Raw genomic sequence first — 25,529 nt, 5'->3', positions numbered from 1 at the left:
AGAGATTTAGTCAATGGCCTGTATCTTTTATGTTATAACTGTGTGTGTGTGTGTGTGTGAAGGATACAGAATGCTGATGGGAAGGTTGTCGTTGGCTGTGGGAGGCAGGGAGTTCAGTGACTCCATCAGAGTATTGGCCCTCAGTCTGCTCTCCTCTGTAGGAGGGGGGTGGAATATACTGCAGTGGAGCTGAGGAAGAGAGGGGGAGAGGTGAGAAAGAGTCAGTGGGTGAGGGAGAGACAGCAAGAGACTAGAGAGAGAGAGAGACTACAAGAGAGATGAGAGTCTGGTGGAAACAGCTATAATACAGCACTGGCTTTTTTCCACCTGCCCTCTTTGCATGAATGATGTGGACTGCGGTGTGAGGCGTTGAGAGAGGCCTGCCTCGTAGGGGACTGTTTCCTGACTACTGCTGAGGTGTGGTGGTCTTTCTGGCACTTATAGCTGCTGAAGCATCACCCAGGTGTAGCTCAGCTGGTAGAGCACGGCGCTTGTAACGCCAAGGTAGTGGGTTTGAACCCCGGGACCACCCATACACAAAAATGTATGCACAAATGACTGTAAGTCGCTTTGGATAAAAGCGTCTGCTAAATGGCATATTATTATTATTATTATTATTTATTATTGCTACACTTCAGTAGTGGACTATCCAGCCTACCTACAGAGGAGGAGACAACAAACAAGGTGCCTGATGAAGCGCTCTGGGCCTGTCTAAGTAACTGACTGACGCTGCTCCCTCTCAGTGCCATCGAAGCTCCCTCCGCTTACGCTACTGCCCAGCTTTTTTTGACTACCTGGCTAAACAACACCTTATCATCTGAAGCTGTGGAAGAACATCACCAAGACCTGCCAGATCTCTACATTTGTTTTGTTTGTTTTTACAGCATCTTTGAGATTCTCTTTGTAGTGAAAAGCACTATCTAAAATAAATATATTATTATAAGAGGCAGCAGGCACTGGAAATCGTGAAAGTCTCCCATAAGACTTGCTCTGATCTAACAAGCTACTGAACCGCATACTGCTGGAGTATATTCAGCTCTGCTAACCCCTGAATAAGAGTCACTAGGCCACACACACACACACACACACACACACACACACACACACACACACACACACACACACACACACACACACACACACACTTGTCACAGCTCTGTCACTAAGAGAGGCAGCAGAGCCAGCATGATGTTGTATCACATGACAAATGGGGCAGTGATGAACTTTCAGTGCAGTGACATTCCATTCCTGAGCCAGATGAACCCTATGAGGGCCTGTGTCCTGCCACTGTCATGTGTGACACAATGGCGTAGAGGTGGTGACAGGGGGCTGCGTTGACATGGGACAATTAAAAGACTGTGTCTCAGTGACGTTCAACATAGCCTCATAGGGCTCTGCCTGTGTGCTCTCTGTTTGCGTTTTACTGTGCTGCTGTATGTGTCCCAGTCAGTGTGTTGTGTACTGTACCTGTGTGAGCAGCTGTCTCAGGGCCTGTGTTGTGTTCTCTCCCAGCTCCTTCAGGCCTCTCTTCTCCACCGCCTCCAACACCTGACACAGGTCTGGCTCCCACACCACCACCCTACTGCCATACCGCAACAGCTGCATAGGAGGGACACGTGTTGGTATTCAAGGCTTTTTCAGGGTGCTTACAAACAGAAGGCAAAGACACATTTTAATACACTTCAAAATGGCCCCGTGCTGCTTCAAAGACCAACAGTAGTGTGAGTGTGTCTGGGTGCAGTCTTGAGGCATCTGCAGTTCGGAGTACCGGTAGTTCATATATGTGCATATATTATGATGCCATTTTGTGACGTTTTGGTCTTAGGCAAGTTTTTCTTTCGGCACACAAACATTTTTCTCATGGCAAGCCGAAATTCGGTAGCCGAAGTCTACGTCCCTTCATCTGTGATTGGTCAACAGTAGGGATTCTTCAATTAAGTGTTTGTTGTCATTCAACAACAGACTATTTGTTTCCATGCAAATCTTTGCACTTGAGAAATACTGCACCAAACATTTTAGTTAGATGTAAAATTGCGTGACTAAGATCTCCTCTTCAAAAAACATCAACATTAATTAGAGATTTCTTGAGTTATATTCGATTAATTCTGACTATTTTGAAGAAGTGTATACTGGCTACGGCGTCTCAAGATGGACAAACAGTACTATTGCCGCTTTGTTCTAGTTTTTCAAGCGAAGGTCATGTAAGGGAGTATGTGAGCACACTCGTTCAATTCGCCTAGCCAAGTTCGGCTAGGCGCCAGCCGAACCGAAGCATGTGGAAGCCTTTACCAATGTGAGTAGTGTGAGTGTGGCTGGGTGCAGCACGCAGCTCTCTCCAGAGTTGAGCAGAGAGTAGAGCAGGAAGCGACTCCAGGGCTGACACACCACATGCTGGGCTGGTGACAGAGAGGGGGAATGGACAGGTCAGGGTGATGGTGAGGCGTGAATACACTGACAGACACATGAAAAGACAACCAGACTCTGGCCATACAATGACAAAATCACCCGCACACACAGCGGCAAAACTCTAGATCACCTTTACTCCACACACAGAAACGCATACAAGGCCCTCCTTCGCCCTCCCTTTGGCAAATCAGACCATAACTCTATCCTCCTACAAGCAAAAACTCAAACAGGATGTACCAGTGACGGACTCAATACGGAAGTGGTCCGATGAAGCGTATGCTAAGCTACAGGACTGTTTCACTAGCACAGACTGGAATAGATTCCGGGATTCATCCGATAACATTCAGGAGTTTACCACATCAGTCACCAGCTTCATTAATAAGTGCATCAACGACATTGTCCCAACAGTGACCATACATACGTACATCCCCCAACCAGAAGCCATGGATTACAGGCAACACCCACACTGTGCTAAAGGCAAGAGCTGCTGTTTCAAGGAGTGGGTCACTAATCTGGATGCTTATAAGACATCCGGCTACGACCACCAACGAGCCATCAAAAAGGCAAAGCGTCAATACAGGACTAAGATTGAATCCTACTACGCCGGCTCTGATGCTCATCGGATGTGGCAGGGCTTGCAAACTTTCACGGATTACAAAGGGAAACCCAGCCGCGAGCTGCCCAGCGACGCAAGCCTACCAGACAAGCTACATAACTTCTATGCTCGTTTCGAGGCAAGCAACACTGAACCATGCATGACAGCGCCAGCTGTTCCGGACGACTGTGTGATCTCACTCTCCGTAGCCGATGTAAGACCTTTAAACAGGTTAACATTCGCAAGGCCACGGGGCCAGACAGAATACCAGGACGTGTACTCAGAGCATGTGCTGACCAGCTGGCAAGTGTCTTCACTGACATTTTCAACCTATCCCTGACCCGGTCTGTAATACCAACTTGTTTCAAGCAGACCACCATAGTCCCCGTGCCCAAGAATGCTAAGGTAACCTGCCTAAAAAACTATCGCCCCGTAGCACTCAGTTACAGTGGGGAAAAAGAGTATTTAGTCAGCCACCAATTGTGCAAATTCTCCCACTTAAAAAGATGAGAGAGGCCTGTAATTTTCATCATAGGTACACGTCAACTATGACAGACAAAATGAGGAAAAAAAATCCAGAAAATCACATTGTAGGATTTTTTATGATTTTATTTGCAAATTATGGTGGAAAATAAGTATTTGGTCAATAACAAAAGTTTCTCAATACTTTGTTATATACCCTTTGTTGGCAATGACACAGGTCAAACGTTTTCTGTAAGTCTTCATAAGGTTTTCACACACTGTTGCTGGTATTTTGGCCCATTCCTCCATGCAGATCTCCTCTAGAGCAGTGATGTTTTGGGGCTATCGCTGGGCAACACGGACTTTCAACTCCCTCCAAAGATTTTCTATGGGGTTGAGATCTGGAGACTGGCTAGGCCACTCCAGGACCTTGAAATGCTTCTTACGAAGCCACTCCTTCGTTGCCCGGGCGGTGTGTTTGGGATCATTGTCATGCTGAAAGACCCAGCCACGTTTCATCTTCAATGCCCTTACTGATGGAAGGAGGTTTTCACTCAAAATCTCACGATACATGGCCCCATTCATTCTTTCCTTTACACGGATCAGTCGTCCTGGTCCCTTTGCAGAAAAACAGCCCCAAAGCATGATGTTTCCACCCCCATGCTTCACAGTAGGTATGGTGTTCTTTGGATGCAAGTCAGCATTCTTTGTCCTCCAAACACGACGAGTTGAGTTTTTACCAAAAAGTTCTATTTTGGTTTCATCTGACCATATGACATTCTCCCAATCCTCTTCTGGATCATCCAAATGCACTCTAGCAAACTTCAGACGGGCCTGGACATGTACTGGCTTAAGCAGGGGGACACGTCTGCACTGCAGGATTTGAGTCCCTGGCAGCGTAGTGTGTTACTGATGGTAGGCTTCGTTACTTTGGTCCCAGCTCTCTGCAGGTCATTCACTAGGTCCCCCCGTGTGGTTCTGGGATTTTTGCTCACCATTCTTGTGATCATTTTGACCCCACGGGGTGAGATCTTGCGTGGAGCCCCAGATCGAGGGAGATTATCAGTGGTCTTGTATGTCGTCCATTTCCTAATAATTGCTCCCACAGTTGATTTCTTCAAACCAAGCTGCTTACCTATTGCGGATTCAGTCTTCCCAGCCTGGTGCAGGTCTACAATTTTGTTTCTGGTGTCCTTTGACAGCTCTTTGGTCTTGGCCATAGTGGAGTTTGGAGTGTGACTGTTTGAGGTTGTGGACAGGGGTCTTTTATACTGATAACAAGTTCAAACAGGTGCCATTAATACAGGTAACGAGTGGAGGACAGAGGAGCCTCTTAAAGAAGAAGTTACAGGTCTGTGAGAGCCAGAAATCTTGCTTGTTTGTAGGTGACCAAATACTTATTTTCCACCATAATTTGCAAATAAATTCATTAAAAATCCTACAATGTGATTTTCTTGGATTCTTTTTTCTCATTTTGTCTGTCATAGTTGACGTGTACCTATGATGAAAATTACAGGCCTCTCTCATCTTTTTAAGTGGGAGAACTTGCACAATTGGTGGCTGACTAAATAATTTTTTCCCCCACTGTGTATAGCCATGAAATGCTTTGAAAGGCTGGTCATGTATCACATTACACCATCATCCCAGACACCCTGGACCCACTCCGATCCACAGATACCTTTGTAAGAATGCTGTTCAATGACTACAGCTCAGCATTCAACACCATAGTCCAAATAAACAAATAATCACCAAGCTCAGGACCCTGGTACTGAACACCTCCCTCTGCAACTGGATCCTGGACTTCCTGACAGGCCGCCCCCAGGCGGTGAGGGTAGGCAACAACACATCCGCCACGCTGATAGGACTGATCACCAACAACTATGAGAAAGCCTATAGGGAGGAGGTCAGAGACCTGGCAGTGTGGTGCCAGGACAACAACCTCTCACTCAACATCAGCAACACAAAGAAGCTGATCGTGGACTACAGGAAACGGAGGGGCGAGCACGCCCCCATCCACATCGATGGGGCTGTAGTGGAGCAGGTCGAGAGCTTCAGGTTCCTCTGTGTCCACATCACTAAGGAATTAACATGGTCCACACAGACCTACACAGTTGTGAAGAGGTCACGACATCCCCTCTTCCCCCTCCGGAGGCTGAAAAGATTTGGAATGGGCCCTCAAATCCTCAAAAAGTTCAACAGCTGCACCATTGACAGAATCTTGGCTGGCTGCATCACTGCTTGGTACGGCAACTGCAAGGCACCCGACCTCAAGGCGCAACAGAGGGTGGTGAGTACGGCCCAGTACATCACTGGGGCCGAGCTCCCTGCCATCCTGGACCTCTATACTAGGCGGAGTCAGAGGAAGGCCCAAAACATTGTCAAAGAATCCAGCAACCCAAGCCATAGACTGTTCTCTCTGTTCTATCTGCTACCGCACGGCAAGTGGTATCAGTGCACAGCTTCTAAACCCCAAGCCATAAGACTGCTAAACAAGCCTGCATTGACCTTTTGAAAAAACTAAATCTCACAAACACTGGACTCTACCCACACACTCACACATACTTACACTGACACCCCAACACACACATGCACACACACTACATACGCTCACACACACATAACATGGGCCCCGTGTAGCTCAGTTGGTAGAGCATGGTGCTTGCAACGCCAGGGTTGTGGGTTCGATTCCCACGGGGGGCCAGTATAATATATATTTTTTTAAAGTATGCACTCACTAACTGTAAGTCGCTCTGGATAAGAGCGTCTGCTAAATGACTAAAATGAAATAACATGCGCATACAGGCATACTGACGACACACACACACACACACACACACTCACTCACCACATACGCTGCTGCTACTGTCTATTATCTATCCTGTTGCCTAGTCACTTTACCTATATGTATATAGCTACCTCCATTATCTCGTACCCCTGCACATCAACTCAGTACTGGTACTCCCTGTATATAGAAAGCCAGTGGGTTTGCGCTCAGCCTAGAATGAAAGGCGGCCGGTGGGTGGGAGAGAAAACATCTGTAGAGTTCAAAAAGTACTCGCACTCAAATCATAAAATGGAATAACCCAAGGAGGCCGAGATGCAAAAAAGAATATAATTAATTTAATCCATGCTCGAAAGAATACATAAAGTGAAAGTGCAAGGTGCTATATAAAAAAGGAACAGAGCGTTCCTTTTTTATTTTGATATAGCACTTTCACACAGATTGTAACGATGTACAGTAGCTACAGTGAGGGAAAAAAGTATTTGATCCCCTGCTGATTTTGTACGTTTGCCCACTGACAAAGACATGATCAGTCTATAATTTTAATGGTAGGTTTATTTGAACAGTGAGAGACAGAATAACAACAACAAAATCCAGAAAAACGCATGTCAAAAATGTTATAAATTGACTTGCATTTTAATTAGGGAAATAAGTATTTGACCCCTTCTCAATCAGAAAGATTTCTGGCTCCCAGGTGTCTTTTATACAGGTAACGAGCTGAGATTAGGAGCACACTCTTAAAGGGAGTGCTCCTAATCTCAGTTTGTTACCTGTATAAAAGACACCTGTCCACAGAAGCAATCAATCAATCAGATTCCAAACTCTCCACCATGGCCAAGAACAAAGAGCTCTCCAAAGATGTCAGGGACAAGATTGTAGACCTACACAAGGCTGGAATGGGCTACAAGACCATCGCCAAGCAGCTTGGTGAGAAGGTGACAACAGTTGGTGTGATTATTCGCAAATGGAAGAAACACAAAATAACTGTCAATCTCCCTCGGCCTGGGGCTCCATGCAGGATCTCACCTCGTGGAGTTGCAATGATCATGAGGACGGTGAGGAATCAGCCCAGAACTACACGGGAGGATCTTGTCAATGATCTCAAGGCAGCTGGGACCATAGTCACCAAGAAAACAATTGGTAAAACACTACGCCGTGAAGGACTGAAATCCTGCAGCGCCCACAAGGTCCCCCTGCTCAAGAAAGCACATATACATACATGCCCATCTGAAGTTTGCCAATGAACATCTGAATTATTCAGAGGAGAACTGGGTGAAAGTGTTGTGGTCAGATGAGACCAAAATTGAGCTCTTTGGCATCAACTCAACTCGCCGTGTTTGGAGGAGGAGGAATGCTGCCTATGACCCCAAGAACACCATCCCCACCGTCAAACATGGAGGTGGAAACATTATGCTTTGGGGGTGTTTTTCTGCTAAGGGGACAGGACAACTTCACTGCATCAAAGGGACGATGGACGGGGCCATGTACCGTCAAATCTTGGGTGAGAACCTCCCCTCAGCTAGGGCATTGAAAATGGGTCGTGGATGGGTATTCCAGCATGACAATGACCCAAAACACACGGCCAAGGCAACAAAGGAGTGGCTCAAGAAGAAGCACATTAAGGTCCTGGAGTGGCCTAGCCAGTCTCCAGACCTTAATCCCATAGAAACCTGTGGAGGGAGCTGAAGGTTCGAGTTGCCAAATGTCAGGCTCGAAACCTTAATGACTTGGAGAAGATCTGCAAAGAGGAGTGGGACAAAATCCCTCCTGAGATGTGTACAAACCTGGTGGCCAACTACAAGAAACGTCTGACCTCTGTGATTGCCAACAAGGGTTTTTCCACCAAGTACTAAGTAATGTTTTGCAGAGGGGTCAAATACTTATTTCCCTCATTAAAATGCAAATCAATTCATAACATTTTTGACATGCGTTTTTTCTGGATTTTGTTGTTGTTATTCTGTCTCTCACTGTTCAAATAAACCTACCATTAAAATTATAGACTGATCATGTCTTTGTCAGTGGGCAAACGTACAAAATCAGCAGGGGATCAAATACTTTTTTCCCTCACTGTATATAGCCATGCAGCGATACTGGACACAGAAACCAGGCTAACCTTCCAAAGGATACTGACTAACTCAGTTTGAGCTGTACCACATGGCAGTTGTTATGTACATGTTGTTTTATTCCTTTTCCTCATTTTCTCATTTAACTGTAAGATGTAAATATTGTGTTTTTGTTGTTCCTGGAGGCTGTTGCTATAGTGATAACCAAAAGATACCTGTGTTGTTGTTATTTTTACTCGTTATTGTTATTCATTATTCACTGTGTATTTATTCCTTGTGTCACTATTTCTATTTTCATCTTTAACTCTGCATTGTTGGAAAATAACCCGTAAGTAAGCATTTCACTGTTAGTCTACACCTGTTGTTTACGAAGCATGAGATAAATACACATTTGATTTGATTTGTCTGAGTCTGGTACCTGTAGATGGGCTTCTCCTATGCAGAAACCCCAGCAGAGAACCCAGGCAGTTCACTGACACACTGAGCAACAGCTCCTGCTTCTGGAAGAGGGGGAAGACAGAAAGACATTTAGCAAGATGGAGGGATGAATAGAAGAGGGAGAGAGAAGATATTAAGCCAAACAGAGGGATGGTGAAAAGAGAGAACCAGATAGAAAGAGAGAGTGAGGGATTATTTAATAATGCATTATCCTCCCACGCCACAGCCGCCCCTACTGAGGCAGTGACTAGTGATTAGTGTCCCAAAATAGTGAAGTAGGGCAGATGGCTATAGAGAGGAGGACCACAGAGAGTTCCACTCTAATCCTGGAAGCCAGTGCAGACTCACATCATCGGCGTAGCGCACCACAGCGCAGTGGACCAAGGAGGAGCTACGCTCTACAGTGCAACCACTGACATGGAACTACTGCACTGACTGATACAGGGTGGTATTGTTCAACACCGAATTGGTTATATAGGAAGAGGGACATAGAGTTGAGCATTAAATACATTCTTCACTATATATACACAGCATAGACTAAACTATGCTATAGAGACAGCGGGAGAGACAGGAGGAGTTGAAGATGCTTCATGTAGACTAACGGTGAGCTCTGACCCAGTCATTAAGTGATGACAGTAATGATACGCTGTATTTATGAAGTGCGTTTATCCCCTTAACACTGCCATTAACAACAATGTACTACACATAGACCATAAAAGGCTGCACTGTAGAGACAGAGAAACAGAGGGTAGAAAGGAAGGACACATTTGAGTGCTTTACCACATCAGCCTTGAGTTCTATCAGGGATGCTTTTCAAACAACAATGAAAACAATGAAACAATGGGAAATTGAGGGGGAAAAACAGTATGGGAGAAGAACTCTGGGGTGTTAACAGCCCTGCAGTGTGAGAGTGTGTATGTGTGTGTGTGAGTGTGTGTGGTGTGTCTGACCTGCAGCAGGAGGCCGTAGAGTGCGGTGATGAGGCAGTGGGCCCCGTAGGATCCCAGCGGGTACAGAGAGCTGTCCGTGTCCCCCAGGGGCCTCTGTCCTACCCCGGGGCCAACAATCACACACAGCACTGGAGACTCCAGGTCAACATCTAGAAAAGCCTGCAGCAGCCTCAGGGAACTAGCTGTGTGGTGCAAGGCGATGTCACGCTCTGGCTCCGGGACTCTGTATATTGAGCCAGGGTGTGTTCATTATTTGGGTGTATTTCTATGTTTGTATTTCTGTTGGGTTTATTTCTATGTTTGGTCAATGACTCCCAATCGGAGGTAACGAGTGTCAGCTGTCGGCTCGTTATCTCTGATTGGGAGCCATATTTAATCTGTATGTTTTCCTGTGGGTGTTGTGGGTTTTTGTTCCGTTTCGGTATGTTTAACCGTTGGACTTCACGAGTCGTGTTTTGTTTATATTTAGGAACTTTAATAAAATAAAGTCATGTTTGTATCACACGCTGCGCCTTGGTCCGCTTCCTGTAACGACGATCGTGACAGGCGAGGGAGGAGAGGCAGGATGAGGGAAGACAGAGGAACGAGAGGATGTGGAGGGGGAAGGGGTGGGATTCAAAGAGATTTGGAGTGAGGAGAGGGAGAATGTGGGCAGAGAAGAGAGAGGGGAGAGGTTGAAAGAAGATTGGCAGGTGACGGGGAGGAAGAGACGACCAGAGTGTGGGTGGTAAGTGTGGGTGGTAAGAGAGAGGAAGGGAGAGACAGGGTTACAGGTCAGTTGGAGATCTGATTAAACACACTGAGACACAGACCAGGAGCTGGTGGCCATTTGCACAGCCCTTTTGTCAAACACTCATGTACACTGAGATATTAGACCCCTCTAAGGGAGAGAAGAGACAATTAGCGATAGCAGAAAGAGAGAGGGAGAGCAGGAGAGAGAACCGAGACCGAGGGAGGAGGCGGCAGCGGAGGAGCGAGACCGTAGATCACCCTGGCCCTGATAGCCCACTCATACAGCAGGGAGACAGACCGTAGATCACCCTGGCCCTGACAGCCCACTCATACAGCAGGGAGACAGACCATAGATCACCCTGGCCCTGACAGCCCACTTATACAGCAGGGAGACAGACCGTAGATCACCCTGGCCCTGACAGCCCACTCGTACAGCAGGGAGACAGACCGTAGATCACCCTGGCCCTGACAGCCCACTCATACAGCAGGGAGACAGACCATAGATCACCCTGGCCCTGACAGCCCACTCATACAGCAGGGAGACAGACCGTAGATCACCCTGGCCCTGACAGCCCACTCGTACAGCAGGGAGACAGACCGTAGATCACCCTGGCCCTGACAGCCCACTCATACAGCAGGGAGACAGACAGTAGATCACCCTGGCCCTGACAGCCCACTTATACAGCAGGGAGACAGAGATACAGAACCAGCAGGCCATTTTTATCCCATCTCCTCTGTTGGATGAAGGCCACATAATGGAATTAAAGCCTGTGTAACAATGCTGCTTTGCTCTGCTTAGTGTGGTGTAGCGTTGTTACCCAGTAAGAGGCTGCCTGTCTTCCTCTTCCCAAAGACCAGAGCCTGCACCGTGCTGCCCAGGTTCAACCTGATGCTTCTATGGACCTTGGGATACAGAGAGGGAAGAAATGACAAGACATAATAAGGCAACAACCATAGAATTCGGAATGTAATTTAATAGGATCTCTATGGCAACAACGCTCTCCGTTCAACAACACGCTGTCCTACAGTACAAGAAGACAAATGTATTTTCTAACATCAAGGTCTCTGATAAATGTTTCTGCTTTGAGTTCTGTATTCAATTTCTGTGTTCCATTGTCAGCTGTAGAGTACAGTGTGTCTCCCCTGGTAAGTCCCCTGGTCCTGTCCTCACTAGAGTGTGTTTTGTACTACATGGTGTACCCTGTGTAAAGGTCTTTATAAGGGTTAGCATGACAGAACAACCTTAGCAGAACGAGTGTGCTGCAGGGTGATGAGGGAAGACAGGAGCAGACGGGAGCAGCACAGCAGGGCAGACGTAGGAGAGAGGGATGGAGCGAGGGAAGAGGAGAAGGAGAGGTTCAGCGTAGCCTGCAGTTGGTCCATCAGCCCGGTGTTACACAGCAGCATGGACACAGCTGGAGGCGAAAACAAAAGACAAAACGATATCACACTCAAGATATCATCCAATATATAAAACATACTACCAATTTAATGTGTGAGTGTGTTGTGTGCCCTTGTGAATGGCACTGACTGGTTCTGTACAAGTGTGTGCCTCTCTTATAGGCCAGATGGCACAACACAAGTCTGTGTGTCTGGGGGACTGTGTGTGTGAGAGAGAGAGGCAGGTGGCAGCGTGTATGAAGGCTGCTCGCTGTGCTGCACTGAATGAGAAGGACAGTGTGGCAGACTGAGTTTGTCACCTCTGTCAGTGCAATGAGGGGGGGACAGACGCAGACAGCAGTACAGGTAGCTGAAGGCTGGCAGCAGACACTCTGTGTTGGAGGCTTTCAGCTTCCCTGTCAGGTTACTCACTGGAACACGCCCATAATAAGACAGGAGACAAAATTAGACATCAGACAGAATACAAGATCATAATATCTATCGTCAGAAGAAGGCCCCCATGTTATTGATACTTAAATACTACTTTCATCTATAAATTCAGCTTACGCTTATGTAATATGCTTTGCTGATGTGAGCAAAAACCCTAAGGCATTTCAATGTCGATTGAACTGATATTGAATGTAGAGAGTGAGTACAGCAAAAAATAGTGGTTAAATTATGATGTTAGACCAAAGCTATAGATCTGAGTGAATTATGCATGGCTGATTCCTTTTGACCCTGTGACCTCACCGTGGTAGAGCAGTTTAAAGTGGATGCCGTCCATCTCATTCTCAGTGGAGCCACTGGTCTGCATCAGGCACAGCAACCTAAGGACCAGAGGGAGAGAGCCCACAGCTAGAGAGATTGGGAGAGGGAGGGGGGAGATGAGAGAGAAAGAAAGAGATGAGCACAATCACAGTGGGGATAAGGGGGAGAAATAATTAAAGAGAGAGAGAGAAAGAGGCCAAAACACTCATTTCCATACTCCCCTGGCTGCATTTTATTTACATAAATTGTTCACCCTACAACATTATAGGTTAATATAAAATATATATTAATGCAAATTCTATCGTGCAGCGTGGTCTAGTGGGTGAGCTGATGGTAACTAGTTAGTTCAACCCCCCAGAGTGGACATATTTTTGTGTTGTGCCCTTTTGTTTGTTTCACAAGAAAAAAATATTTTGCATCTTCAAAGTGGTAGGCATGTTGTGTAAATCAAATGATACAAACCCCCCCAAAAATAAATTTTAATTCCAGGTTGTAAGGCAACAAAATAGGAAAAATGTCAAGGGGGGTGAATACTTTCGCAAGCCACTCATCAACCACTTCATTCACCACTAAGGTCTTGAGGAATAATGGAGACTTGCACCGAGCACAGCAGAGTCACCACACAGGAGAACACTGTGGAGTCAGGGAGCAGCCTGGTACACACACATACACACAGAGACAGACACACACGTGCACAAACACACACGATTTATGGTGCGGTGATAGGTACAGGAGGTGTATTGTATTGTAAACACATACACTGAGTGTACAAAACATTATGAACACCTTCCTAATATTGAGTTGACCCCCTTTTTTCAGAACAGACTCAATTCGTTGGGGCATGGACTCTACAAGGTGTCGAACGCGTTCCACAGGAATGCTGGCCCATGTTGACTCTAATGCTTCCCACAGTTGTGTCAAGTTGACTGGATGTCCTTTGGATGGTGAACGATTCTTGATACACACAGGAAACTGTTGAGCGTTAAAAACCCAGCAGTGTTGCAGTTCTTGACACAAACCGGTGCGCCTTGGCACCTACTACCATACCACATTTAAAGGCACTTAAATCTTTTGTCTTTCCCCTTCAATCTCTGAATGGCACACATACACAATCTATGTCTCAAGGCTTAAAAATCCTTCTTTAACATGTCTTCTCCCCTTCATCTACACTGATTGAAGTGGATTTAACTGGTGACGTCAATAAGGGATCATAGCTTTCACCTGAATTCACCTGGTCAGTCTATGTCATGGAAAGAGCAGGTGTTCTTAATGTTTTGTACACTCAGTGTATGCACACTCGCATACAAAACCCTCCCATGCTATGTAAATCACTGGCCACAGTAAACATACATCTTTCAAAGCAATGCTGTATCATTAATAACCATAAAACTGTGCCAGTGTCTACATGTCCACAAGTGAACTGAACCCTTGTTGAATGTGTTATAGTGGTTTGTGTGTGTGTGTGTGTGTGTTAGTACCTGTCTCCATGCTGCAGGGCCAGGTGCAGCAGGGTGAGCAGACAGTACTGAGTGGCCCTGGGGCCGGCAGGGTCACATTGGGACCCTGGGGACTCACACAGCAGAGAGGGCCACTCACACACACGACAACATAGAGAGGGCAGGCTGGACCTAAACACAGCCTCTATCTCCTCACAGTCTGGAGAACAGAGGGGGGTGAAGGGGGGAGAGAGAGAGAGAGAGAGACAGTAGAGAACACACTGACAGCAGCTCTCAGTAGACCTTTTCATTATTTAATTGCATCACAGTCACTCACAGGACATCCACACCACACGTTCCCATGCATAATGAAGTCCAAAGGCCCACTCCACATATTTGAAGTGCTACAAAGTGCTTTACTGTGACATGAAACCTTAATGCTACTGTGTTTTTATGGCTAATGTGTTCTGTCAGTACCTTGTGGGAGGATACTGGTTGCAGGGTCTGGTTGGGACAGCAGACACACACTGAGCCTCTGCAGAAAACCACAGCAGGCTGCATTCAGAGCTGGGTTTCTACCATGAGATGAGAGAAAGAGCGAGTGAGTGTGAGAGAAAGACAGAGAGAGGGACAACTAAGAAAGGTAGATGTTATACTGTATATAACCCAAGTGGTGCAGTGGTCTAAGGCACTGCATCGCAGTTGGTTCGAATCCAGGCTCTGTCGTAGCCGGCCGCGATCGGGAGACCCATGGGGCGGCGCACAATTGGCCCAGTGTCGTCCAGGGTAGGGGAGGGAATGGCCGGCAGGGATGTAGCTCAGTTGGTAGAGCAATATTAGGAAGGTGTTCATAATGTTTTGTACACTCAGTGTATGTGTTTACAATACAATACACCTTCTGTACCTATCACCGCACCATAAATCGTGTGTGTGTGTGCACGTGCACCATAAAAATTTGTGTGCCCGTGTGTGTTTGTGCATGTGTGTGCCTGTCTCTGTGTGTATGTGTGTGTACCAGGCTGCTCCCTGACTCCACAGTGTTCTCCTGTGTGGTGACTCTGCTGTGCTCGGTGCAGGAGCAGGGAGACTCGGCCCTGCCTCCCTGTGTGCTCAGGTCTGCCCTCTACCTGCTGTCGGTCACACAGGACAAGAGCCCCGACCTGGACTGGGTAAGTCAACTCATTTCAATACGATGAAAATAGTGGGGTGCTGGCGCTCTAACAACATTTAATAAATTGCAGATGGGTTGTTCATTCCTTGGAGTATTTAACTGAAGGTATAATCAATGCAATATAATCCCACTTTGGTGCAAAGGCTCTAACACTCTTTGTTCTTGGAACTCTGTTATGGAGTTACATCAACTTTATATACCTTCCTTTTTGAAGGCTGGGTATTAATGATACCGAAAGATAAATAGTTTTCCCTTTTATGTCCACAACAGAGCTAACACAACTCTAGTCCTTAAGGACATGGCTCTGCAAGTCTCCATTATTCCTCAAGACCTTATTGGTGAATGAAGTGGTTGATGAGTGGCTTGCGAAAGTATTCACCCCCCTTGACATTTTTCCTATTTTGTTGCCTTACAACCTGGAATTAAAAAATGTTTTGGGGGGGGTTTGTATCATTTGATTTACACAACATGCCTACCACTTTGAAGATGCAAAATATTTTTTTCTTGTGAAACAAACAAGAAATAAGACAAAAAAACTGAACTTGAGCGTGCCTAACTATTCACCCCCCCCCCCCCCCCCCCAAAGTCAATACTTTGTAGAGCCACCTTTTGCAGCAATTACAGCTGCAAGTCTCTTGGGGTATGTCTCTATAAGCTTGGCACATCTAGCCACTGGGATTTTTGCCCATTCTTCAAGGCAAAACTGCTCCAGCTCCTTCAAGTTGGTTGGGTTCCGCTGGTGTACAGCAATCTTTAAGTCATACCACAGATTCTTAATTGGATTGTGGTCTGGGCTTTGACTAGGCCATTCCAAGAAATTTCAATGTTTCCCCTTAAACCACTCAAGTGTTGCTTTAGCAGTATGCTTAGGGTCATTGTCCTGCCGGAAGGTGAACCTCCGTCCCAGTCTCAAATCTCTGGAAGACTGAAACAGGTTTCCCTCAAGAATTTCCCTGTATTTAGCGCCATCCATCGTTCCTTAAATTCTGACCAGTTTCCCAGTCCCTGCCAATGAAAAAACATCCCCACAGCATGATGCTTCCACCACCATGCTTCACTGTGGGTATGGTGTTCTCGGGGTGATGAGAGGTGTTGGGTTTGCGCCAGACACAGCGTTTTCCTTGATGGCCAAAAAGCTCAATTCTAGTCTCATCTGACCAGAGTACCTTCTTCCATATGTTTGGGGAGTCTCCCACATGCCTTTTGGCGAACACCAAACGTGTTTGCTTATTTTTTTCTTTAAGCAATGGCTTTTTTCTGGCTACTCTTCTGTGAAGCCCAGCTCCGTGGAGTCTATGGCTTAAAGTGGTCCTATGGACAGATACTTGAATCTCCGCTGTGGAGCTTTGCAGCTCCTTCAGGGTTATTTTTGGTCTCTTTGTTGCCTCTCTGATTAATGCCCTCCTTGCCTGGTCCGGGAGTTTTGGTGGGCAGCCCTCTCTTGGCTCCCAAGTGGCGCAGCGGTCTAAGGCACTGCATCTCAGTGCTTGAGGCGTCACTACAGACCCCCTGGTTCCATTCCAGGCTGTATCACAACTGGCCGTGATTGGGAGTCCCATAGAGCGGCGCACAATTGGCCCAGCGTCGTCCGGGTTTGGCCGGTGTAGGCCGTCATTGTAAATAAGAATTTGTTCTTTACTGACTTGCCTAGTTAAATAAAGGTTAAATAAAAAAATTAAAAAATTGGCAGGTTTGTTGTGGTGCCATATTCTTTCCATTTTTTAATAATGGATTTAAGGGTGCTCTGTGGGATGTTCAAAGTTTCTGATATTTTTTTATAACCCCCTGTAGCTCAGTTGGTAGAGCATGGCGCTTGCAACGCCAGGGTTGTGGGTTCGTTTCCCACGGGTGGCCAGTATGATAAATGTATGCACTCCCTAACTGTAAGTCGCTCTGGATAAGAGCGTCTGCTAAATGACTAAAATGTAAATGTATACAATATATCTAATAATATTATTAAACCTACCCCTGTGTGCAGTAAATGTTCTGACTTAGCATTTCAACCGAGTTAAAAAATATCCAAATGCAATGTGGACTCAGTTTCATAGGGGAGAGTTACAGTTAGTGAACCTCAAGCGCAACCACATAGCCAGCCTGGCCTGTGAGCTTCCTCTTCATATGCACACAGACAGACAAGACTGACACTGATGAGAGAAGAGCTTTCATGGCTAGACTGAAACAAAGTGACGTGAAAAACGCTTCTGTTTGTGTCATCTCTCACTTTCCTGGGCACTTTTACTGGGTCCACTCAATAAGAACTCCACACTATAACAGCGCCATTAGCAATTACCTGTCTGGGGGGTTAATAGTGGTCTCTGTGTGTGTGTGTGTATTTCCTCAGGTACTCCTGTTACCTGTTTCCTGCACAGAGGACAGCTTTGTGCTCCAGAGCCAGCCTGAAGAAACCAGAGGATGCTGTAAAGAAGAGAGGGAAGAAGAATGGAGGAAGAGGGGGAGGAGTCAGAGGTGTGGTGGGAGGACAGAGACATAGGTCATTACACCTGGAGGTGAGAAAAACAATGATGGATCAAAATGATCACCCTGACCCCTGACAACATGCCTCACCCAGTTTGGCAGCGAAGAGGGGCCTGAGGGAGGGTAGAAGGGAGAACTGGTACGACAGGATGGAGAAGAAGTGCTGGAGCACCTGGGCGCTGGGGGCGTGCTCACAATGCCTCTAAACACACACGTACGTGTATACACATGGTGCATGAATGTGTGTGTGTGTGTGTGTGTGTGTGCTGGGGGCAGGGCTCACTGTGACGGTGGGGATGCAAACAGTGTCACAGCAGTGTAGCAGACACAGGGACTCCAGCGGGTCCTGACCCTGAACCTGCTTGGACGGAGCTGTGAACACATTCTCCTTCAGGCCAGGCTCAGACGAACACTGCTCCACTAACCTGGAACACACAACACACAATCAAACATTAAACACACTGAAGGGGGGGGGGGGTTATCTGCGACTGCAACAATTGCATTCTGCCTCACTGACCTGCATGCGGCATGGAAACAGACCAGGGCCTGGAGTAGAAACCCTCCCGCTCTCGAGGCCTGGCTGCTGGGCTCAGCTCCTTTGAGGCTCACCTGGAAGAGAGAGTAACAGGGACACAGTCAATAAACTTTTTCAATGATGATTCCTGAAATGAAATGAAGTGGCGCTCTCCCAGTGCTGACACCTGATACACAAAGGTGAACAGAGACTGACTCACTCTGCACCGTGAGGAGGCAGGTAAGGGCAGCTCAGTGCACCTTGCAATAATGGCTTCTACCAGCTTCTCCAGCTCTTTGTACTGCACTGGGCTGGACTGGTGGTTCACTCTACAGAGACACACAGTACACAGAGAGGGAGATGGACAATCAACATGTATATTTAGCTCATGTTTGTGGTGACTTTCTAATAACATTGGTACGCTCACAGCCTGCACCGCCTCGCCTGCATGCTTCTGTCTGTCTGTCTGTCTGTCTGTCTGTCTGTCTGTCTGTGTACCTGAGGAGGGCGGTAGCACCGTTGGAGGAAACTCCTGAGAGCACCGCCTCTGCCACGGCCACAAACCCTGGACCGCTCGGGAACAGACGCACCCCCACAGGCTGCCTGGAGAGAGAAAGACACTCACAAAATAAACAGCTTTGACCTATCACTGTCACAAAGCTCAACAGTGTTTTTCTGACGTCAGCGACATGGTACCATAATAGATGTGGTCAGGCAGGCTGTTGCCACAACAGCCGCTGGACAGCCCAGAGGAACCTGGAAAACCCTCTAAACACTCCCCTACATGCAACAACCCACAATATACAAGATGCTGTGAATGAGGTCAAATTACCACTTTGAGACCAGTCTTGTCACTTTCACTGAACGTAAAGGACAACTTGCGATACATTCACAAAATGTAAAATAGAACGTATGGGGTAGACAGACCCGATGCCTCACCTCTCCAGTATCTCTGTGAGCAGCAGCAGGCCCTGTCTCTGCACCTCCACGTTAGTCAGCCTCAGGGCCTCCTTCAGACTGCGTACCAGAGACTCAATACCTGGCACACACACACTGTGACTTTTACGTCTTGCTCAGTAATCCTATGATGCCATACTGTGATTGTGTGTGTGTGTGTTTCTGTGTGTGTGTGTGTGTGTCCTCTTTTCTCTCACCGTAGACAGAGTGACACTGGGAGAAGAAGAGCAGCAGTGAGCAGCAGCAGACAGCTGTAGACGGACCAGAGCAACACCTCACTGCCACTGCTCAGACGCTCAAACAGAAACTCTGGGAGAGAATGGTGAGACACAGGAGAGAAAGATACAGTAACAGAATGGGCATAAGGCTTCTCAGACATTCAAATAAGTTCTCTCACCGGGTACGTCTGCCTGGATGAAGGAAGCACAGTACTGGCTGGGGGAGTGGACCAGGATAGCAGCCATACACTGAGCACTGGCCACCTGCAATGTCTCATCCCCACTCAGCAACAGCTACAACACACACAAACATTAGTCGTCATGACAATGTCTTCAAACACTGTCGTTTTATAGACACTCAATGTAATCAGTCAAAGATAGCTTCTACTGCTTCTACTGTTGCTATCACATTTTAAGAAAGAATTGTGTTAGATTGGTGAAACCTTTTTGAGTATGAGTGGCAGTGGGCAGCGCTCCAGAGAGAGCTGGGTGCTGGACTGGTCCTCTCGGTCCTGGCCCAGGCTCTGATCCACATCAGACCGGATCTGCTCACAGGGGCTGTTCATCAGCACAGACACCACCTCACCCAGCTTCAGATGCTGCTTCAGGAAACCTGACACAAACAGAAAACACACTTCCATATTCACTGATTCATGCTAAATGTTAGGTTACATGCACATAGCATATGCTACTATCGCTTATTATATGGTAATAAGCACTGTCCCCTTGAATATGATGGTTCTCACCCAGGCAGTTGATGGTGAGCTGAGTGGAGCAGGCGTGGGCCAGGGTCTGCAGCAGCAGCAAACACACCCTGTCTCTGAGGGGGGAGGGGAGAGACTGGGCAGCTCCCGCCGCCCCCCACACCCTCTGCCACACGTAGAACACTGAGGCCTTCAAACCCTCATCTGGGTAGAGCAGCGTCGAGCACAACCGCTCCAACAGGGGCACTAGAGCGAGAGAGAGAGAGAGGGAGGAGGGGAGAGAGGAAGCGGGGCGGCAGGTAGCTTAGTGGGTAAGAGCGTTGTGCCAGTAACCGAAAGGTCGCTGGTTCTAATCCCCGAGCCGACTAGGTGAAAAATCTGTCGATGTGCCCTTGAGCAAGGCACTTAACCCTAATTGCTCCTGTAAGTCCCTCTGGATAAGAGTGTCTGCTAAATGACTAAAATGTAAATGTAAATGTAAAAAAGGGAGGTGGGGAGAGGAAATGAGAGAGAGACACATACACACACTAAAGCAGAGACAGACAGAAAATGAGGGCGATGGCCGATGGAAGGGAAAACAACAGTGAACAAAGCAGAAATTAAACCCCAGCTACACTCTTGGCTGAGAGTAGCGGAGAACACTGACAGTTGTGTGTATAAAGCATGGCAGGCTGATACTACACATGACTCAGTCAGGCACCCTGTTGAATTGAGTTTGTTTAACTTTGACGCAGCGAGCTAGAGCTGCTCACACAAGCCTGAGAGTTAGAGGCCCAGACACAGCTGCTCTGTGGAGCAGGTCCGACTCCAGAGGCAGCCAGCCAGGAGAGACGTCCATCTCCAACCATGTCTGGTTACACCACAATACGAACGGGAGGAGATGAGAGAAAGGAGGGAGAAAACATGTCTGTCTGTGCATTTCAACACTATGCAAAGTAATGTAAAGGAAAATAATGACATAAATATGACATTAGATGATTAAAAACAAGCTGTGGCTACTATTTGTGAGTTGAGTTCTCTGTATTGAATAGTTTCTCCCTCTCTACTGTACTTTCTCTATCCATCTCTCTCGCTCTCTCTCTCACTCTCTTTCACTCTCGCTCTCTCTCTCACTCTCGCTCTCTTTCACTCTCGCTCTCTTTCACTCTCGCTCTCACTCCTTTCCCCATTCAGGGCCTCAGTGCCTGTATACCAGCTGGGTGGTGTGAGCTCGCTGACAGGCAGGCACCGTCAATAGCGGCAGTCCACATGGACTCACGACACCGTGCTGCTTAGACACAATAGTAAAACACTGACAATGCCCACACACACAAAACTATTACGGAGTGGCTGCGCTTCTGGATTTTCTGGAACCTGAAAGTTCTGTGGCTAAAGATACAAGAGATTTCTGCTCATTTGCGGGATAAAAAAAAAAATAATATGTAGCACTGCCCACTCCGCTACCTACGTAGCTGTTGCTCAGTGCGCCGCTCGCTACCGCTCCCCCCTCCTTGATTGGCTGCTACTCAGTGCTCCGCTCGCTACCGCTCCCCCCTCCTTGATTGGCTGCTGCTCAGTGCGCCGCTCGCCACCGCTCCCCCCTCCTTGATTGGCTGTTGCTCAGTGCGCCGCTCGCTACCGCTCCCCCCTCCTTGATTGGCTGCTGCTCAGTGCGCCGCTCGCTGCCGCTCCCCCCTCCTTGATTGGCTGCTGCTCAGTGCGCCGCTCGCTACCGCTCCCCCCTCCTTGATTGGCTGCTGCTCAGTGCTCCGCTCGCTACCGCTCCCCCCTCCTTGATTGGCTGCTACTCAGTGCTCCGCTCGCTACCGCTCCCCCATCCTTCATTGGCTGCTGCTCAGTGCTCCGCTGCCGCTACCTCCCTCTCCTTGATCTCCGATGAATGTTGTACACAAAAGACATGGTCGACATGTTACAACTATTGCATTCCATGCCCCAGTAGGCTATTAAGCATAAGCGCAATTTCATGTTACTTTTTCAGGAGGGGAGTTAGGCTACATACAGCTATTTACATGTTGCACACAAAATACATGATCAACATGTTTGTACAAACTTGGTGTCTGTTGTAACAGTATTGCAAACATAAGCACCCGGGGCACTGGGCGATGCAAAATGAACTTGCCCATTTTCAGACTCTGGTTACCGGTCGGGATACGCGCTTGGCTGCCTAGATGGTTCGGGTGCCCAGAGGTGGAACAGCTATAGGTAGCTTACTCATGCAATAGGCTACTTACATGATCATTGAGAGACAAAATAGCAGTTATAGGGCCTGTGTGTGCTTAAAATGGGGAGTTATACATGCAGCTATATAGGCAGCATATCAAATACAAGCAAGACCCAGACTCGCAGTCTAATTAGCGATGTAACGTTCTATTTTCATAACTATTGCAAACATTGGCTATAGCAGGAGGCAGACCGGCAGTCAAAGTAGTAGTGTAACTATGGCTGGTGGCTTCGATATGGCAGCAACTATAAAGATTAGCCTACATCATCACACAAAATGCAGATTGCTCCAATGCAATGTGTAGGGACTGCAATATCTGTTACAACAGACAGAAAGGGTTGTAGCCTTCATAATATGTATTTTTTGGAACATTCGTTCAAATCCCTGCGTGGTTTTTATTTCAGCTATTCAAAAATATGAGGCAGCGACATCGGCTACATCATGTTTCATAGGGGAGTAAAGAGAGAAACGTGAAGGGAGGTGGAGTGTGAGCAGCAGCTATGTAGAGAAAATGTGTGCGTAAAATAACATGTGCAGATCCTTAGCTTTGAGAAAGAGGTTTCCAGAGGGCCAGTGCGGGGGCGAAAACTCAGTGTTCGCAGCCACGGCTAAACTATAAAACCAGTACAGGCAATTTCACAATAACACACACACACAGCTCACCACCAAACAGGCTAAAACCTTTCAATGATATGCCAGCCCCACCTGACCTAAGTTAAGATACAAATGACTAATGGGCCAAGTCCCTGGTCATTACACAGGTAATGGTGGTAAAAAAAAATAGGGCAGAGAACGCATTGAGGGTGAACGAAGGTAAACACTCAATGGGTAGCACAAAGAAGGAAGAGTATTTTAATGTGAGCTTAGTGAGAGATGGTGGTGGTGTGGTACACTATCTCACCGTGGCTGGAGGCCAGGCTCTGTGGCAGGGAAGGAACAGCATCTACCAGCTTCCCCAAGAAGGTGAAGGTGGGCAGGAAACCCCTCACACTGGACTGGTCACACAGCTGGACATGGGACAGAGAGGAGGCTCTAGAATCATTTTCACAAACTTTTTGTGTCTAAATTCATACCAACCAAATCAATCTATTCCTAGAGTACTGTATCACTTAATTCCTGTCAGTCTTGTCAATGACAGTTAGTCCACAATCCACCCTTCCATTCCCACCAGTAACAAAAGTGCACCAACTTCTTTATTCCATCCTTTGACTCTAATCAAGTTTATTTCTAGTAGTGTGAGAGGACTTGTCCACACCTCAGCCCGCTGTTATCATCCCCAGTCAACCCTACAGACAGCACTTCCACCTGCTGCTTACAGTAGTGTTTCCACTGTATCCCAAGGTGACACAACAACACAGACTACAGAGCCAACATTTCAACATTACCAAACAAGCAGGCAGGCTTTACCCAACTGATGTTGGATTGTGTGTGTGTGTGTATATGAGTCTGGTAGCAGTCATCTGCTGGTGTGAGTAAAGGAGAGTGTTGGACTGAGAGAAGCATGTTGATATTAACAGACATAGCCAATAAAGTGATGACCAAAACAGTGGAAAATCCAACTCTATCGACAAGGTTAGTGTACAAATTATGGGTAGGCATGAGATTCTATCTGGCATTTATTCCTGTCTCTTTGTTTCTGAGTGAATTTGGAACAGAGAGACAGAGACAGACCTGTATGTGTGATATTACTCACCTGTGTGTGTATCTCATCCAGGATGTAGCACACATACTGTTCACTCTGTAACTCCAAGAGCAGCTGAACCAGCACTGAACCGAGAGAGAGATAGAGAGAGAGCGAGAGGGAGACTTATCATAGCATTATTCTTAGGGCTCAATTGACACTGTTTTGAAAACTTGCAAATTGTGCAGTTCACACTTTACCCTGGCACAGTGCACACAGTGATATTGTTAGTGCTTCAACACAGGTGAAATGCTTCAACACAGTGGTCCTGTGGGGTTCCATAAACAGCAACACTCTAATTAACAATTCTGCTGAGGCACTCAACAACCCATATCTCTCTTAAACCCAGATTATGAGAGCCAACAAACCTGGTCATGCTATAGTATGTAGTGACATGGGGTACAAGTTGAGATAATAGTCCAACGATATTATAATTTAGTCAGTAAAGAGTGAGCATTCTCAAGCAGCCGTGTGTATAATCAGGGCATTTAAGCTTTTCTCTTACCCTGTATGGCCTGCTTCAGAGTGGCTGGGTCCTCTACTGTGTGAAGCATCCCTGTACAGAAGACAGGGAGTCAAATAAAGTAAGGGATAAAGCAAGGCTTTGTTTGATTGCGTGTGTGTGTGTGTGTGTGTTTCTTACCCAGTAAAGATGCTGTGAAATGCAGACAGACCCTATGGTCCTGTAGTAGCAGCTCCTTCAGAGCCCCAGGACAGCTTTTCAGGACCCCACTGATCCCCGACAGCGCCACAGACTTTCTCACAGACTATTGAAGGGCAAGAGATGTCATAATAATAATAATAATAATAATAATAATAATAATACATTTTATTTGCGCCTTTCAAGATACCCAAGGACACTCACAGTAAAACAAATTATGGAACCACAGGAGCAGCCAAGTGCATATATGGATAGATCACAGCTCATGTCATGTTAGCTGTTGTAGCAGAAATACCAATATGTGGTCAATAAAACATGTTTAATATTTAGATATCATACCGCAACGTTGTTGCTTTCCATCATCTCAATGACACAGGCGACGCAAATCATCAAGCTGCCCTGGTCGGGGTGGCCCATGCGAACATGAACAGACCATTTCGGATCGTGCCTGAAGTGAATATTTTCATAAACAACGTCCATGCTCGTCATTTTACCCTGAAAATAAATGCAGACCAGAATGGTTTGTTTAACTAATGTAACTGATCATATTTGCGCCTCCTTCAATGTAGCTAAAGTAAATGTGTTGTAACCTATCTTCCTGCCTTTCCTACCGCGGTTGCTAGCTAGCTAACTTTGGCTAACTTTAACTTAGCTAGCTGACTGTCACCAGAGATCATTCGTTAGATAGTTTTATTCAAACTGCCAGATAATGGGTCAAAATGAATAGGTTAACGTTGTCTTAATTAACTAACTGCCGCTAAATAATGTTATTACAAACAATGTGATCAAGTCTAGCCAAGTAGCTAGATAAATCAGAGATTAACCGTGTCTAAAAGGAAGTCAAGTGGCTTTCTACAGATGTTGGCGGCAAAACTGTCAATAGTGAATCATGTGACAGCAAGGATCATTTCTATA

The 25,529-nt window shown here is 46.8% G+C and overlaps 1 pseudogene across 1 annotated transcript; it reads right to left on the bottom strand.

Annotated features, from left to right (window-relative positions):
* Nucleotides 1–1,446: 1,446 nt before the first annotated feature.
* Nucleotides 1,447–25,103, bottom strand: LOC311139195 (meiosis inhibitor protein 1-like; annotated as a pseudogene). Its single transcript has 27 exons — nucleotides 24,954–25,103; nucleotides 24,597–24,720; nucleotides 24,459–24,509; nucleotides 23,966–24,039; nucleotides 23,174–23,279; nucleotides 20,094–20,297; nucleotides 19,791–19,960; nucleotides 19,527–19,641; nucleotides 19,327–19,438; nucleotides 19,112–19,211; nucleotides 18,671–18,775; nucleotides 18,393–18,501; nucleotides 18,176–18,267; nucleotides 17,942–18,083; nucleotides 17,749–17,860; nucleotides 17,538–17,598; nucleotides 14,490–14,587; nucleotides 14,055–14,232; nucleotides 13,144–13,229; nucleotides 12,559–12,663; nucleotides 12,129–12,239; nucleotides 11,671–11,843; nucleotides 11,247–11,331; nucleotides 9,697–9,878; nucleotides 8,727–8,808; nucleotides 2,290–2,396; nucleotides 1,447–1,599 (listed from the first exon to the last, which is right to left on the bottom strand). The product of its transcript is annotated as a meiosis inhibitor protein 1-like (transcript).
* Between the last annotated feature and the right edge of the window lie 426 nt (nucleotides 25,104–25,529).

Source organism: Coregonus lavaretus, assembly GCF_964263955.1.
Source record: "Coregonus lavaretus genome assembly, chromosome: 2".
NCBI classification, from domain to species: domain Eukaryota; kingdom Metazoa; phylum Chordata; class Actinopteri; order Salmoniformes; family Salmonidae; genus Coregonus; species Coregonus lavaretus.
This window is presented reverse-complemented; position numbering and strand designations above follow the sequence as displayed.